Source organism: Gavialis gangeticus, unplaced genomic scaffold (assembly GCF_001723915.1).
Source record: "Gavialis gangeticus isolate Ggan-Ray unplaced genomic scaffold, GavGan_comp1, whole genome shotgun sequence".
Lineage (NCBI taxonomy): Eukaryota > Metazoa > Chordata > Crocodylia > Gavialidae > Gavialis > Gavialis gangeticus.
The window spans coordinates 213,956,941-213,969,354 of record NW_017729032.1 but is presented as its reverse complement, the minus strand read 5'-3'; positions in this window follow the sequence as shown (position 1 = coordinate 213,969,354).

Here is a 12,414-nt window from a genome sequence, read left to right as displayed (position 1 = left end):
GAGTGGCCCTCCTCTGGACCCTCTCGATGCTGTCCACATCCCTCCTGAAGTGCGGCGCCCAGAACTGGACACAGTACTCCAGCTGCGGCCTGACCAGTGCAGCACAGAGGGGGAGCCTGGTCTGTGATGTAAAGAATGGCTGGCCGTGCTTTCACTATCTAAAAGAACAAGGCTTTTAGAGCAACAGGAATGGAAACTGGTGCCTGTAACCAGCAATTATCTCTAAGGAAAAACCTTTCCTCCTTTTAGGCCCACATCCTGCAAATCACTCTGTGAGGTGCAGAGAGCCACCCCATCAGGAATCCTAGCATTTTAATGATGTCACAGACTTGGAATGCAAGAAAAAGTTTAGGTCACAATGGGTAAATAAAAACTATGTTTTTTTAATTGTGATTTTAAAATGTATTTCAAGCCTGCCTCCACTCATCGATTTATTGCAATGATTCTCAGCTAGGGTGCCTTGAGATCCTTCTGGGGTTTCATGGGGTGTCTCACAGTGTTAGCACAGTTTGGTATTCAAATGTGATTCACAAGGTAAACTGAGAGATTTCAAATAGAAATCCATAGACCAAAATCCACTCTGCCCTATTGTAGTCTTTCTGACTTTTTTGCAACAGAAGTATTGCTCTATTATTTTTCTGTAGTTAAAAACTGAGTGAAAACTAAGAGCTGACATTTTCTGAGGGGTACCTTGGGTCTAAAAAAGGTGGAGAATTACAGGTCTATTAGTATGTGGTAGAGGTCATGTATAAGCCATATCTCAATGCAGTGATCTAATGCAATATGGCTGTAGCCTTGTTGATATTATACACCATTTAAAGGAAGCAGTATTGTATATGGCTAGAGACTATGATACTTTTGTGCACTGCACCTTTTAAAACCCCCAAAACTCCATCTGTGTGCAAATTTTTGACACCTATTGTGTCTGGCCTAGAGGAGAGTTGCACTGTGAAGTCTCCTGAAGGTGTCTCTCATGCTGTCTTGCCTTAATGTAATCACCATTATATTAGAGAGAATGCATGCTCTGTTCCATGAATCTGAAATACAATAGCAGTGTTAAAGTGCACTTTACTCGCCCACCCAACCCCCCAGCATCAGCAAACTTCCATTTTCATTTCTCATGTGAGACTGTTCACTCCCTGAATATGCAATATATACTGCTGTTTTCTCAAACATTGACTTTCTCAAATAAGCATCCCACTCATGTGACTAGAATCTCATCTGGACAGAAAAGGTGGAAATCTCTAGCTGGGGAGAGTTTGTAAATAACCTCTCTGCATTCCCTTAACCCATGGTTTGTTGCTGCATGTGCAGAGGGAATGAGCTAAGTCATTACATACTATGGAGAAGGCATTTTGAATAGACTCCAATTACAAAGAGCTGGGGAAGTTAGATGGGATTTGTGTTGGGGTATGAGCACATTGTTTCCAGGACATGGGCATCTGCACAAGCAGCTAGGATGAGCACTTGTCCCTGTTCCAGCTTGCTGGCTGGCATAGCAACTGTAGGAAAACCAACCTACCATGTTGAATCCTCTTGTGAGTTAGGAAAGTGACTTCAACTCCGACCTGTGCAAGCCAGGTCACTTCAGTATTGTTCAGTAAAGGACAAACTTCATTATAATAGTGAAATGACAACAGAAAAAGTACATGGGAAGTCCAGGGTCATAGAAATGTGTCTGTAGCACTTGCTTCTGCAACTCCCGGGGTATGCGCAGACATTACATTTAGATTGACCTAGCTGGGTAAGTTGATTTAAGTGCTGATCTGTGCAGATGTTCAGGGATGTTAAATTGGGCAAAAAATGGTGGGCCTGATCTAAACTGGTTCACCTGAGGAGGTGAACTAAATTATATTGGGAACAGGTTAGCTAAATCTACCAAACATATACACACATCTGGAGAGCAGCCCTGGAGCTGGGAATCATAGAATCATAGAAAATTAGGATTGGACGGGACATAAGGAGATTATCTAGTCTAACCCCCTGCTCAAAACATCCCTAAATGGATCATCCCAACTAAGTCTGTCTACCCAGGTCTTAAAACCCTCCAAGGATGGAGAGTCCACAACCTCTCTGGGTAACCTGTTCCAGTGTTTTACTACCCTCCTAGTGAGGAAAATTCTTCTTAATATCTAACCTAGACTTCCCTTGCTGCAACTTGACATGGTTGCTCCTTGTTCTGCCATTTCTTGCTGGGGTGTGGACTCCATAGGGCAGGGGGTGATTCTGTCACCCCTACTAACTCTACACCTAGGGTTGGTACCCTGCTTGCCCACCCCAAGTTACTCTACTGGATCAGGGCTCACTGATCTTAGCTGTAGGGAAGCTGTGCAGATCCTGTAGTGTTTTACAAACTAAGTGAAATGTGCTATTGTTGCCTACTAAAACCCTGTAAGATTCACCTTCCTGACCTTATGATCAAATCCCCACCCTAAATTAAAACTTGAGTCTCGTGGTGATGACTTTTTTATGAAATTCCAAGTACTAAATTTGTCAAGTTATGGCTAAGGGAAACACATCGAGCATACACCCATTAAATGTCTGTGTGCTGGGAAGTAACTTAAGATGTCTGTTTGTCTGTCCAGTAGCTTGCAACCTCTGTAGAAAGCAGCCACTGTTAGAGGCCCTGACTGTACATGCTTTTGAAATGTCAGTGCAGAAGCTCATGTAGCATTTCCTAGTGATAATCCCCAATGGGTGCAAGTGCTAAAGGTAATACCCCCACACACTCAGTTAATGCTGACATATTCTGAGCAATAGAGAGAAGTGGTACACCCACATGGTCAAGGATGCCCCATGCTGGAAGTGACTTGCCACCATAAACTTGCATAATTCTGCTGAAATTAATGGAGCTCTGCTGCTTTATACTATAGAAAGAGGGTTAGATGTATTACTGTGACACAAGCGCTGTATGCTAAACTTAAACTATTGGATATGGTCCTTAGATGAGATGACAGCAGATTGTCATTGGCCATAATAACAATGGGCAAAGTGGCAGAACACCCAGAAGGCGAGGGCAAAGGGCTACTGATGTAACTCTTTCCTTAAATCAGAGCTGTCCAACTTCTAAGTGGCCAGGGGCTACACAGCTCACCTTGCAAGCAATGCCCCACTACATTGCAAATTGGAAGTGCCCCCTCTCCCTCTGCTCTGTATGTGGGCATCCTGACTTCACCCTCAGCTCCCTTGCCACAGGTATAGCCAGCTCTGTGGGCTCTGCTGTCCTGTCCAGCCCTACTCCCAGGGGCAGGGGCATGAAGTGACACCCAGAGGCAGAAGAGAAGCCTGGAGTTTCCAGGTACTACTGCAGCCAGAATTATGTGGGAAAAGTAGGGGGAACCATACGTCTTGGTTTGGCCAGGGTGGTCCTAGCCAGCCAGTAACAATTAAAATGGGGTGCAGAAGCAGAATGGCAGGAGCTGTGAAATAAGAAGACCTAGGAGACGGCAAAATTGCCCCAAAATAGGTTAGCTTAATTACTGGAATGACTATTAACACTAATTGTTACTTCACATGTGATTTTTTTTTTTAACACTTGTGAAGGAAAGAACAATGGGTTATTAATGGGCTATTGACTCCCTGCAGCAGCCTGGGGGAGGGACCTAGTGTCCTGGATTTCACATTGTCCCATATTCACACCCTAGGGAAAAATGATGGCTAGGTGGTGCACAAGGGCCGTACATTGACCCTTTGCAGCCTGCATGTGGCCTGTGGGCTGCCAGTTGGACAGCCCTGTCTTAAATAAAGCCTTGGGTCCCAAATGAGGAGCTATTCCAAAAAGCTTAATTTTTACAAGGAAGGGGAAGTGTCAGAAAGTGGAGCTAATCCAACTGTTCACTGGGGAGAGTGGGCAGCTATAAGATGAGAGCACCAAGTCAAGCAGATTATATTATTAACAATTTGGGGGGAGTAGTTAATTGTACAGTAGTGCAGGTGCAGGAGGTAGGAGATGAAGACAATGCCTGGAGCTGGGTAAGGGTGTTTGCCTAAGGTGCACTGCCAATATCCTGGCAAGAGACTTGTACAGCTTCATTTCCTTCTTTGCCTGAGACAGCAGCCTTTGTAGGTTAGGAGTTTGTTACAGCAAGGAGGGTGTTGGACTGAGGAGTCTTATCATTTGTGCTCCAAAACAAAGATGCTTTCTCATTATCCTCACTGTGGAAGGAGGCAGTCCCACTAGGCAAGAAAATGTACATGAAGAGTGAGTGCTGGAAGTGTTTCCCTTCTTCCTGAGAATGAACACTATCTAAACAGTCAGGATATTTACCCTGAAGAGCAGAGCTGAGAGCTCTTGTAAGGAAGACCAGTACCTCTTGGGTTTCTGTTCTAGAAAATATTTTGAAAATATCTACCCTTCAGGATAAGGTTGGTTTGAAAGCTTTTGTTAAGTATTTTTATGAGCTCCAGGGACAAGTAATCTTTGACAGCAATGATTCAAAAATATCTACAGAACAGTAAACTCCACATGCAAGTAGAACTAGCACCACTTTCTTGTCAATAATGCAGCAAAGTTTTAATGTGGAATGAGATCTTTTTCTCCTTGGCTCTTTCCTCCTGTATGTCCAAAGCCTAAGGGTGGAATCAGCAGTCTCCAGGCTACTTTTTCCTTCTTCTCTTCACATTTATTCATAACCTGCCAAGGACCTCTGGATCTATGTATGCATAGCAGGTAGAGGTTGTGGCTGGAGCAGAACATACATACTGTATTTACTCAAATACAACATGCATCTTTTCTCTAGAAATTAGCTACTGATAATTGGGGTGTGCGTCTTCAAGGAAATGCTGGGAGCAGAGGGCCTTCTTCTACAGGAGCCAGGATACCAAGCCCTTCTTCAAGCCTGGTAGGCAGCCAGTGGCATCTGCCAAGCCAGCTGGAGTAAAGAAGCTGGGCAGTTCAGCTCCATCAGGCTGAGGCCCTCAGTTGACATGACGCACTGCTAGCCAGAGGCAGATCCAGGAGGGGTGCAGTGGTGCAGTCGCACCCTGCTTTGATTCCTGCTGCACAAAGTTTAAAATCAACTACATGGCAGGGCAGCAGCAGTCAGACAGCAGTGAGGGAGACACTTGACTTTGTGGGAACCCACCTGAATCCTTCTAAACTCTTCATTCCATAGGTGTTAATGACCCTTTTAATGGTCTTGACTTTGGACCAATGGCATTACCCTTTCTTCTGCAATTCTTCTGTCTATGAGGAACTAAGCTGCTCCTGGTAACAAGTTCCTTGCAGATTGTTTTAAACTCTAGCTAAAAACATTAACTCAGGTGTGGAAACCTTAACAAAGGTGAACATTAACTCAGGTGTGGCAATAACTTGCAGTGAAGCCCTGTCAGAATGCTCAAGAAGGCCAGATTTTGTTTGAGGAGTCTGAAGAAAGAGATGCACATTTAATTCTACTGACTACAGGACTAAAGAAACAACATATTTTGATTATTTTGGCCTAGCTTGCTGTGCTTTATGCATCATATATGGTAAAGCAAATTCATTCACATTTCAATAAAGTTTTACTTGTTTTCACTTCAATCTTAAATTCAATATGATAGATTTGGGCCCCTAGTTTGTAAGTAAAGCTTCTAGTTTCCTTCTAACTATTTTTCTGGAGAAAAATATGCATGGTGTCATATGTGATAAGGCACCACACTATCTGCACCTCCCTTTTCAAAACCATAGATCTATCTAGTCTGTTAGCTCTACCCCAAACTGCCCGGTCCCTCTTCTTTCGTGGATGCTCAGTTGACTCCGCAGTCACTGCTGGCTGCTTACCCAGCTCAGGTTGAGAAGGGAAGGAAAGGGAAGGCCAGGCCAGGCCAGCCCTATCCTACAGATAGGTAAGTGGTTAACAGAGCAGATGCAGGCATGTGCTCTGACACCCCCCTCCCCTGCATTGCAGTGGTCTATATTTTCCTTGTAAAAATACCATACTGACTGGTATTTTTAAGAAAAGATCTTTTTCTTCTTTTCCACCTTTCAAAAACAAAGTGTGTGTGTTATTCAGGGGTGTGTGGTATGTGAGAAAAGATGGTAATTTTTCCTCTCTTTATCCCATGGAGATAATAGATCATGGGTATGTATGAGCTCTTCTGTGCAGCCCCTTCATCTACCCTGGACCTCTTCCCTGGGAGGAAGGCCACAAAATAAAGTGGCAGTACAGAGCATCTTCATGAGCACCCCTGGGCTCCCCTAGTGTGGGGAATATTCTATTGGACAAAAGTGCTTAGCAAGGCAAAACCCATCGACCTTTAATGAAATTGGATCATCTCCATGGGGATGTAATTATAGCTAGAATCATAACACCTTTTCTGTCTCTCCCCACCAGTCTTTCCTATGGAAGAGTGCAGGATGGTCTATACTATAGCAGGGGCTGCACAGGGACTATTGTTGCTATGTTATGACTGAAACCAGTCCAAATTGAATTTGAACTAACAGAGATGATAGACTCTGGATCTAAACACAAAACCCTTCCCTCTTCCCACTACCTGCCAGAAGTCCTCAGTCTGATTGTTGGCTAACTGCCTCGTATCTCTGTGTCTCTGTTTCCCTGTTTGTAAAAAGGGGACAGTGCTTCCCCTCCCTCCAAAGTATTTTGTGATCTGTGAGGCCAGGTATAGACATTACACACAAACCAGCAAAAGTGACCAAAACCAGAACAGCAGTTCATAAGAAAAGAGAAGTTTGGGGCAGACAGACTGGTTTAAAAATGGTGGATCCTGGTCTAAGATAGACCTGGGAGGTGCGCAGAAGCAACCCCTGCCTTCTGGCCAGCGTAGACGTTTGCATGCTCCTACCCCATTCACTCCAGATCCAATCTACGCAGCTTAGAGAAACATGCATAGGTTTGCTTGATTTTTGCCTTGGGCTTTTTGAATGTCTGTACTTAGCCTGGGTGAATAGGTCAGGCATTCAATTAGATTTTTTAAGAGTGAATCAGATTGCGCTTTCGACACTTTTGAACATTTTAAACAAACTGCACATTTTCATGAAGCAAAGTTACCAAGTAACTGCAGAATACTAACAGCAACATATTTCAGAAGAGGAAACATGCAGCCAAAGGTCACTATTTCACTAATGTTTAAACATTGTGTTTTGAAAAGCAAATGCATGCCCTTGGCTGCAAGCAGAATATGAAATGAAGTTTTAGTGAAACATTTCCAGACACCTTTTGTCTCACTGTACCTTGGAGATTTCAAGAAGTACTTGAGAGCAGCCACTAGATGCCAGTGTGATCTGCTGGTTCAAGTCCTCTCTCTGTGTTTCGTTCTGTGGACCGTTTTATAAAAGATCCTTGTGTTCTTGCCTACCTCCCTTACAACCAATGTCCCCCTCTGCATTCAGGAATTTCAGGGACAGCACTCTTGCAGATGGGCTTCAGAGTCAAATATTTAATAAGTGTCAAGCACCCAGGGCTAGATTGGGTCACTGCATTGCTGTGAGCTCTGTCACTGAAAACTGAAAGGAATTTCACAAGCTGCAGCTACCAAAGTTCCTTTTGGGGTCATTGATTGAAACCTGAAAATGGGTGTGCAAATACTCAGTGGTGCCCTTTCCGTGTGGTGATTTTTTTGTCCCTTCCTCTTCCCCCTTCAATATGTTCTGACCTCTAAAAAAAAAAAACAGGACCATGGAGCATTCAGGTGCATCACAAGCCTTGAAGATTTTCTTACTTGGGCGATCAGTGCGTTTGTTTAAAGGCACCCTCTCGGGCAGTTTGTTAATAACTTACCCAGTCTCCTTTGCTATGAGAGAGTTTTAAACTATCTCACACTCTAGTGCTGGCGGCATGAGCGAAGTAAAGATCCAAGTGCCTCTACTCTGGCTCACATCCTGCTGTCTGAGTGCCATGTTTTTGATGTTCAGATCTTCTTTTTTGCATACCCCCAAAAGTCAGGGGTATTTTTGGCTTAGGCCAGTCTAAAGAAAGGAGCCAACCACAAAATTTAGACCCAGGGTTCAGAATCTGCACATCCTTCCCCTCCACCCCCAACACACACACAAGAAGGGTTTTCTGCTCCAGTGTCTCCGCCTAGCTCAGTGGCAGTGTTCTGCTGTGTCTGTTCACTCCTAATTCGTTAAAAATCCCACTGGCGCTATATGGTCAATCCTTGGCAGACTGCTGAAAACATTTTCTTCCTACTCTTCCAGGGAATCGGATCATATCTTGTTAAAAGCCTGAGCAGCTTACTCAAAACGTACTCATCTGGAACAAACGGTGGTAGGCACTGAGAAAATGCTGAGGAAGGTTTTTTCCCCCCCTTTTCCAAGTGTTCTGGGTGAATCTCTAAAAATGTAGTGAAAATTCTACAAAATTGGGCTTTAAACAAATTCATCAGATGTGTAATTTTTTTTTCTTTTTACCTTCCTTTCTTTTTATATGTGTACTCTGGGAAATGTGAATGTTTAAGTGGAAGCCTGTTACTGTTCACTAAAGCAGGTTAGGAAACGCAAATTAAAGAGGCAAAATGCAACAGGGAAACCAACAACAACTTTTCTTAATATGAGCCAGGTCTCCACCCTTCTGAACTCATGACTACATAAAAACAGTATTTAAACAAATGTCTTAGCGAAGTGTTCTTATTGGACTGTGGAAGAGTCTCCCAAAAGGTAATGCTGGAAGTCCCAGTGCTTGACTCATTGAATAGTGGGGTGCACAAACTACTAGCAAGTACACTGTAGGGAACAATTCTGGATTGGCAGCATATAGACTAGATGACCTAACTGGACTCTTTCATCTCTTACTTCTATTAATTCAAAATTGAAACTCCATTTTAGTGTGGAGCAGAGAAATAAGATCAACCACTTCCTCAGACCTACAATTTATTGCCCATTACAGTTTATAGGGCATTGGGGAAGAGTAATTCCTTAAATTATCTCCTTCTGTAATGCCTATAAACCCTCATAAAAATAGTGTTTTTGGTTTTTTGCCTTATGAAACACTCAAGCCATGTCCATTACTAGCCACAGTAACTTCACAGACTTACAGCAGTTAAGTCTAGTTTCCCATCAGTATTGCCATCCCAAATCTTTCCGTGACTTTGTTTAGGCCTGAAATTTACTTCTGGATTAGAAATTCTTGAAGGATAGAGAAATTGTCTTTGCTTGTCTGCAGTGGACAGTATAGTATGTTTATGGTCACAATGAATAATAAATATTGAGGGACAGCAGCAGAACAGAGATTAGCAGTCTTGTCCCTCACACGTGAGAACTCTTTATGTGAACCAAGAACAATTTTCATCTATTTTGACCTGTTACCAGGTTTAGCATGATGGACACAACTAAATTTCAGCCCCAAGCACGAATGAACTCTTCATGAATTGACCACGGATTGAAATTGTTCTGGCAGCAGTGATTGTTTTCCACCTGTGAAAGCCGACTATACTTCTGCCAAAATTGAGATCAGAGTGAATTTTTTCCCGTTTCTTTTATTCGTGACCATGTAAAATTCTACATATCATCCGCTACCTCAATAAAGACCAAGTGAAGCTGTTGGAAGATAAGGACACGTGAATTAGCAGAGGGTGAAGTTCAAAATACAGAGACCTCTGTATCTGATTCACAGAATCTTCCACTTGTTCATATGTGAATATTCAAGCTCCCTCAATTTGAATCTTTTGCTGGAGATCTTTTTAAAAGAGGCTTCACTGTGAAACTTCTGTTGAAAGGCAGTGGTATGCACATTACTTTCTTGGTGAATCTAGGTACAGAGTGAGAATGCTGAAAGTATATGTGAGAGTCAAACTTTTTTTGGACTCCAGTAATGCTGAGACGCAGGAAAATAATAATGACTCACTCATATTTGAGTATGTCTACTACTAATACTGGAAATCAATTTCCACATGTAGGGTTCAGGAAATGTGCCAAGGCAAGTTGCTGTCTACATTCCCTCCTACTGTCAGCCAAGGTGCTGCAATGATTTTCTGTTGCTTGTTCTGGTTTCCTTTGTAGAGGAATGCCAAGCTTGCCGTGGGCCATATCCTCTCAGGACATTAAGTCCAGCCTAGAAGACTGTATGGGCCACTTAATGCAGTCCTTGTAGTGGAGTTTGGGATGGCCAACCTTCCTACTGCCTTTTTCAAATTCACTGTACAGAACTCTCTAACGCAGTCGATTGTTGTCCATATGTATGATGTGGCTGACCCAGGTCATTTGTCTCCGTGCTAACGTGGCTTCCACACTTGGCATGGCTGCCAGTCATAGTACTTCATTGATGGTGATTTTGTCAGACTATTTACTTCCCATTATGCTGCCTAGGTAGCATTGTTGCAGGCAGTTAAGTTTTTCTGAGATGGCAATGATAAAGGGGGCAGGTCTCTAATGAGTATAGGAGACAAGGAAGTACAACAATTCTGTAAACTTGGCATTCTGTAGACATATTGAAGCCCTGTCTTGTCCATAGTCTTTTTTGTAGGCAACCAAAAGCTGAGGCAGCTGACTTTAAGTCAGGGGTGGGCAGTTATTTCAGGAGGAGGGCCACTTACTGAGTTTTGGCAAGCCATCGAGAGCTGCATGACAGGTAGCCAGGGGTAGATGAATATTAACTTTCTACATTTTTTTTAGGGGCCCTGCAGGACGGATAGAAGGGCCTGGCAGGCTGCATTCGGCCCGTGGGCTGCCTTTTGCCCACCCCTGCTTTAAGCTGTGGTGAAAATTTTGTCAATGCTGGTGACATTGGTAATTGCACTACCTAGGTAGCAAGAAGATTTGACATTTGTTTAATTGGCTGCCATCCAATTTTATTTCTGGTGGTGATGGAGGCAAGAGGTTTTTGCCAGGAGGTGGTTGGTACAGGACTTTGGTTTTCTTTACATTAATACAGAGGCCAAAAAAGGAACGCAGCACGGGTAAAGGAATTCAGTAAATGTTGCAGGTCATTCTCAGAAAGGGTGACAAACGCTGAGTCAACAGCATGCGGTATACTCTTTACTTCACTTTGTTGGGATTTACTTTTGGCCTTGAATCAGCAGAGGTTTAGAAATCTGCCATCAAATTGCACTGTTAGGGTAACACCAGTAATGGTAGTATGGGTGGCAACTTCTAGCACTCCAGTCAAGAACAGAGTAAATAATGTAGGGGCAAGCACACAGCCTGTTTAACCCCATGGACTACAGAAAAGGTATCAGATAAGTCAGAAAATGATACATGGGCCTGCATGTTGTCATGGAAGCAATGTTTGAGCCTAATTAATTTGTCTGGGCAGCTGAACTTTGCAAGAAGGCACCAAAGAGCAAAGCAACCAACAGAATCAAACACCTTACTAAAGTCGACAAATGCCATGTATAGGGGCATTTGTTGTTCAGCAGTTTTCTCATGCAACTGGCATAAGGTAAATATGTCAGCAGTGCTGTGTGATGAGCAAAACCACTCTGGGATTCAGGGAGTACATATCTACAATAACCTAGAGCCTTTTCAGCAACAGCTTACCAAGGGTCTTACAAGTGATGAGAGGAGTTAAATGCCATGATGATTGCAGCAGTCATATCTGTCTCCTTTGCACTTGCAGATTGTTACAATTTTAGCATCTGAAATCTTGGGGTAAAGTCTTGTTTTCTCAGCAGAAAGTAAATAGGTCTAGTAAAGCTTTGTGAAGTGTAGGACCACTGTATTTAAGCACTTCAGCTGGGATTTCGTCAGCTCCTGCTGCGTTTCCATTTTCCATTTCCATAAGTGCATTCATTAGTCTCCTCCAGAGTTGGTGGATCTTCAAATTCATATCAAACTGGTCCTTGCTTGATTGAGTCTACTATTTGATCATTTACACTCAACTCACAATAGAGAAGGACCACAAAAGGTTCTTTCCATTTTTCTAATATCATACTGTGCTCAATCAGGCGGGTGGTGCTGTCAGTTGACAAGATTGAACAAGTATTAGCTCCTCGTGATCCATAAACGGACTTTAACACCTGAAAAAACCTTGGGTGTTATTAGTGTCAGCGAGAGCTTGAAGTTCTGTTGCTTTGTTTCTCCAAGTGTCCTCCATCCCCTGCAACTTTATTTGCACTTCAGATTTTGATTTCTTGAAGGTTTCTGCAGCTGTGAGAGAGAAGGGATTGTTCAGTTTAACCTGGTGCATGGCCTGATGGGCCAAGGAGTGCTTGAATATTGCTGTAATTTCCATCAAATCAGTCCATATTTCATTGATTTGGGACACCAAGAACTTCTTTAGCTGTTGGATGCACTGCAGTTTGAAAGCTGCCCCATTTTTCATTGACAGTTCTGCTTGCTCTTGCATTGACACAATTTGATGCTGCAACATGAGTGGAAGTTGCTAACTGGGTTCTTCCCTCTTCCATGCAATGTTTCAAAACATTAACACAACTTTTTGGTTTTGGAGTAACCTTCTGTCTAGGAGTGTGAATCCTGATGTTTAGTTTAGTACAGATAAACTGGTAATCCATAGAGCATTGTGTGCCTCACATAGCCCT